The following is a 5,832-nucleotide window of genomic DNA, read 5'->3' as shown; positions in this document are numbered from 1 at the left end:
TCGTCTATAAATCGACGAAAGTACAGTATATCCTCAAAAAATTCTTGCAGAATATATTTATGCTCAAATCTATTCATGTAGATGTTAGTATCAAAATGGTAATTTATGGGTGTGTTCACTGACACCTGTGTGTTCTGGACCCTGACTATGAGTGACATAACGTAGTTTAGGAGTTGGTATTGGGCTCTACACTTTAAGTTTTCTGGTTCATGGTAATGGACAGGGAGACTGTTATGACACTGTGGAACACTAACTGCCATTTAGTTATGTGTTCCAGATATCTCATTCGGCTTGTGATTTGATCATGTGATCGGCTCCTAATGCAGGTGGAACGCAAGCCTGTTCAGTTGTCAGGTTATGCGTTCCACGCCTCGTAGCCGCTTAGTGTGGGACTTCCTGGCTGTTTGCTTAGAGAGAGACTGCGGGGAGTATGCCGCGATGCTTTGAGTAGCGCGTGGCTGTACCTAGATGTGTTACAGTGTGAACGGGCGCACTAGGTATGTTATATAATAAAGATGTTGTTATACTAAGGCTGATATGAGATATGGTCATAACGATGTTGGAGCTTGGAGATGGTGACTTCCTGTTGGCAATTATGCTGCAGGTGTATACTACCGTTGTTATGGGTATATAAGGGCACACAGATGTCAGTATGGGGCTTCATCTTCACTATGTGTGGTTGCTGTGCAGGTTGTTGGTCTTGAGAAAGGTCCCCGTGTGGACACAAAACGTCGACCTTCTTTGACTACATGATGCAATAAACTGTTGAGTATACCTTTCAATTTTGGAAAAGCCTGGTGAGTGCGCTCTTTTTTCAGTTATTTATATTGGCTCCTTTTTGGATATACAAGCCTGAGTGTGGCACCCCAGCAAGGATGTACATTTAATAGTGAGTGCTGCTCTATTCCTGATATATATTGTGATAGGATCACTGGTAAAGTGGTCTGTGGCAGGTACATTTGTCCCAGATTCCTGTCTTTTGTGTTTTAAACCCCCAGGAGAAAGTCTGCAGTATAGCAGGCTTGAGTTTCGGCTTTTTGAAAAGCCGGTTTGGGACTTGGGAGTTGTGGGTGAGAAGAGAGGGAGGGCTCCACCCACGGCCACTCCAGGTTTTGGTTCTCTTGGCCTGGTAACAGGCTTGATTGGGTTCCCACCTGAGAGTGGCCAATATAAGCCTAGTGTGTTGAGGGCTGATTGTCTCACCTGGGAGAGCAGACATTGAGTTTGCTCAGAGACACTTGGAAAAACCTATCTGTGAGTACTGTGCAGTGCTTTGTTGCTGGCGAGGGCATCAGGCCCTGCCAGGTTCTGGTAGTGAGGGAACTACCTGTGAAGTTAGTGCCCTGACAGGGCTAGGATTTATGTTTATGTTTTCTTTGTATTATTTCTGACATTGTACAATAAAGACTGGAGCCGACCAGCTTGTACTTGCATCCAGACTGGTGTGCTGCTTCCCAGCTGCTGTGTGTGTGTGTAAGGAAGGAGTCCTCTACCCAGGAGAGGGACCCCCTAACCTAACTGTGTCGCAATATGGTGGAGAATGCGGGCAACCACACACACTGAAGTTGCAGCGAGAGAAAAACTTTCCATTTATAAATTAAAGGGACAGACACCCAATTTGTGAGTGTGGAAATAACACTGTGTCCTTGGAGTCCCATAGAGGAAGCGTCAGCCAATGCTCAGAGAGGCAAGGTTCAGCTTCCAACCTACACCCCAGGACAAAATGGAGGACATTGTTAAGGCCTTGCTCCAAGCTACAGCAGCTCTGCAGGAGACAAACAAACTTCAGCAGGAATCTACCAGAGCTCAGCTGAAGACGAACATACTTGAGCAGGAAGCTACCAGGGCTCAGCAGGAATCCACCAGGGTGCAACTGTTGGCCTTGGAGACCGCACAGGGGCAACAACAGGTTGCCATTGAGGAAACCCACCGGGCCTTAGCGGAAAACAGCCAGGCCATAAAGGGGTGGTACAGCACCTGATCGCCCGGCCCAGAGATGTTGGTACTGGTCCTCCCACCAACACTCACTCCGTACGAGCCAGTCACTTCCTCCAGAAGATGACTTTGGGCGATGATGTGGAGGCCTATCTCACTACATTTGAAAGAACGGCCGAAAGGGAGAGTTGGCCCAAGGAGCAGAGGGCAAGTCTGGTGGCACCTGTTTTGTCTGGGGAGCCACAAAAGGCCTATTTTGACTTATGCCTGGCTGATGCCAAGGACTATAAAAAACTAAAATGGGAGATCCTAACTCGCTTGGGAGTCACCACCTTTGTTCGTGCCCAACGGGTCCACCGCTGGGAGTTCCATATGGACAAGCCTCCACGTTCACAGATGCATGACCTCGTCCATCTGTCCTCAAAATGGCTACAGCCTGAGACGCTGATGGGACCACAGATCGTGGAAAGGGTCGTGATGGACCGGTACCTGCGATCATTACCTGCGACTCTGCGCAAATGGGTGAGCCATGCAGACCCTAAGTCCATGGACCAGTTGGTCGAGCTGGTGGAGAGGTACGTGGCGTCTGAAGAGCTGATGAGTATGCCCCACCGAGCCCCGATGGCGCACCGGCGAACTCCCATAGACACTGGTAAGACTGTTCCAGGGGAGAAGGGTGCTGGGTGGTGGAATGTACCTAAGACTGAGGGTGTAGAACCTGGAGACAGGCCTGCCAGGCTGGGAAGGTTCTTGCCCCGTAAACGACTAGACATTAATATGACTCAGTGTTTCCGATGTGGTGGCTTCGGCCATATTGCCGCTAATTGTGCACTTACAACTGAACCTATGCAATGTGATACTGCTCATGTCTACCGCAAGGGGTCTTTCAGTGCACAGATAGCCTGTACGGCTGACCGGCAGGCTGAGACTGATAAGCACATGTGTGTACTCACTGTAGATGGCAACCGAGTAGAGGCACTGTTAGACTCTGGTAGCTTGGTGACACTTATAAAAGCTGAGCTGGTGAACCCCTTGAGGCATACAGGGAAAACTGTTGGTGTGAACTGCATACATGGGGATACTCGATATTATGTTACGGCCGAGGTGAACATCGAGACACCATGTGGCTCTGCTATAGTTTCTGTGGGTTTGGTGCATGGTCTGGTGTACGATGCAATATTTGGGAGAGACTTTGCTCACTTCTGGAAGCTGTGGGAAAGCCGTTTTGTTCCAGAGGTGAACAACCCTGATCCATTTGAGAAGGTTGTCGATGTAGTGGAGGAGGGAGTTTCTTCTGAGTCAGAGTTATTCCCTTTTTCTACTTTGGTTGGCGAACTAGAGAATGCGGAACGTGACGGTGGCCCACCAGCTGATGTGCCTCCCATTGAGGTGGGAAGTGTTGTTGGGCCAGGTGATCATCTGCCTGATATAGAGGTCAGAAGAGAGGTCTTTGCCATGGAGCAGTTGAATGACCCTACTTTGGTAAAAGCCAGGGAGAATGTAAAAGTAGTTGATGGTAAACCTGTAGACCCTGATAGTCCTTTGTCTTATCCCCACATGGCAATGTGTCAGGATTTGTTATATCAGGTGACTAAGAAGGGGGAAGATATTGTGGAACAACTAATAGTGCCCAAAGCCTACAGAAGAACAGTATTGGATCTGGCCCATGGTCATATAACGGCAGGCCATCTAGGGGTAGAGAAAACCACTGAGCGAGTAATGCAGAGGTTTTTCTGGCCCGGGCTTCATAAAGAGGTATCTGACTTTTGCGCATCCTGCCCTGAGTGTCAGTATCATGCTCCCAGGCCACATTTTAAGGGTCCACTAGTTCCATTGCCTATCATAGAGGTGCCGTTTGAAAGAATAGCGATGGATTTGGTTGGACCCTTAAAGAAGTCTGCCAGGGGACACCAGTATATTCTGGTCATAATGGATTATGCTACCAGGTACCCGGAAGCGATCCCGTTGCGCAATACGTCAACCAAGACCATTGCCAGAGAGCTAGTTCATGTCTTTAGCAGGCTGGGTATACCTAATGAGATACTAACTGACCAGGGTACACCGTTTATGTCCAAAGTCATGAAAGAGTTATGCCGCCTGTTCAAAATCGAACAGTTAAGAACTTCGGTTTATCACCCCCAAACCGATGGGCTGGTCGAGAGGTTTAACAAGACGTTAAAACACATGCTTAGGAAAGTGGTCGACAAGGATGGTAGGGATTGGGACTACTTATTGCCATATTTATTGTTGGCCATAAGAGGAGTTCCCTAGTCCTCCACCGGGTTTTCACCCTTCGACTTGTTGTATGGGAGACAGCGAAGGGGGTTACTAGACATTGCCAAAGAGACATGGGAGGGGCAGTCTAGTCCTTACAAAATGGTGATTGAGTATGTTTCTCAAATGCAGGAGAGAATTGCTGCGGTAGTGCCGATAGTGAGAGAGCACCTTGAACAGGCTCAACAGGCACAGCAGAGGGTATACAACCGCAATGCTCGGTTACTCAGCTTTGCTCCTGGGGACAGAGTGTTAGTATTGGTTCCCACTGTGGAAAATAAACTTTTGGCTAAATGGCAAGGGCCCTTTGAAATCTTAGAAAGAGTGGGGCAGATCAATTACAAAGTTTACCAGCCAGGGAAAAGAAAGCCAGAACAGATATACCATATAAATCTGTTAAAGCCCTGGAAAGATAGGACGGTACTGTCGGCGGTCCGAGATCCTCCAGTAAGTCCAGGGCCCTTAGTTCCCGAAGTGACAGTGGCAAAAACCCTGTCGGCAATTCAACAACAAGAGGTCAAGGAGTTTCTGATTAGAAATAGGGTGCTGTTCTCTGACGTACCTGGGAAAACCTCGGTCATTAAACATGACATCATCACTGACCCAGGGGTTAAAGTTAATCTAAAGCCCTATAGGTTACCAGAAGCACAAAGAGAATCGGTGTCGAAAGAAATTAAAAATATGCTAGAGTTAGGGGTTATTGAAGAATCACATAGTGAATGGTCAAGTCCCATTGTGTTGATTCCAAAGCCCGACGGGAGTGTGCGTTTCTGCAATCACTTCCGAAAGTTGAACAGTGTTTCAAAATTCGATGCCTACCCGATGCCAAGAGTGGATGAACTGATTGAGAGACTAGGGATGGCAAGGTATTTAACCACTCTTGACCTAACCAAAGGGTATTGGCAAGTACCGTTAACCGAGAGCGCCAAACAAAAGACAGCTTTTTCAGCGCCAGAGGGCTTGTTTCAGTACAAGATGTTGCCCTTTGGGCTACATGGGGCACCTGCTACCTTTCAAAGAATGATGGACAGGATTCTAAGGCCCCATAGACGGTATGCAGCTGCTTATCTGGATGACGTGGTCATTCATAGATCTGATTGGCAGTCTCACTTACCCAGGGTACAAGCAGTGTTGGACTCCATCTATAAGGCAGGTTTGACAGCCAACCCAAAAAAGTGTTGTCTAGGCATGGAGGAAGTAAAATATCTGGGATACACCATTGGCAGAGGCCTGATAAAGCCTCAGCTCAATAAAGTTGATGCCATACAAAACTGGCCATGGCCTCTGAATAAGAAGCAGGTGAGAGCCTTCTTGGGAATTACGGGGTATTACAGGAGGTTTATACCCAACTTTGCCACCATGGTAGTCCCACTGACTGACCTGACCAAAGGCAAACAAAAAGTTATGGTAGAATGGAGTCCTGAGGCAGAGAAAGCTTTTCAGGAGTTGAAAGTAGCTTTGTGTTCCCAACCAGTCCTGATGACTCCTAATTTTGAAAGGGAATTCATAGTACAAACCGATGCATCAGAAGTAGGTATATGAGTGGTCCTCTCCCAGAACAAGGAGGGTGAGTAACACCCTATTTTCTATCTTAGCAGAAAGTTGAATGTACATGAGAGAAAC

Source organism: Taudactylus pleione, unplaced genomic scaffold, assembly GCF_031769625.1.
Source record: "Taudactylus pleione unplaced genomic scaffold, aTauple2 ptg000032l, whole genome shotgun sequence".
Lineage (NCBI taxonomy): Eukaryota > Metazoa > Chordata > Amphibia > Anura > Myobatrachidae > Taudactylus > Taudactylus pleione.
Note: the sequence above shows the minus strand (reverse complement) of the source record.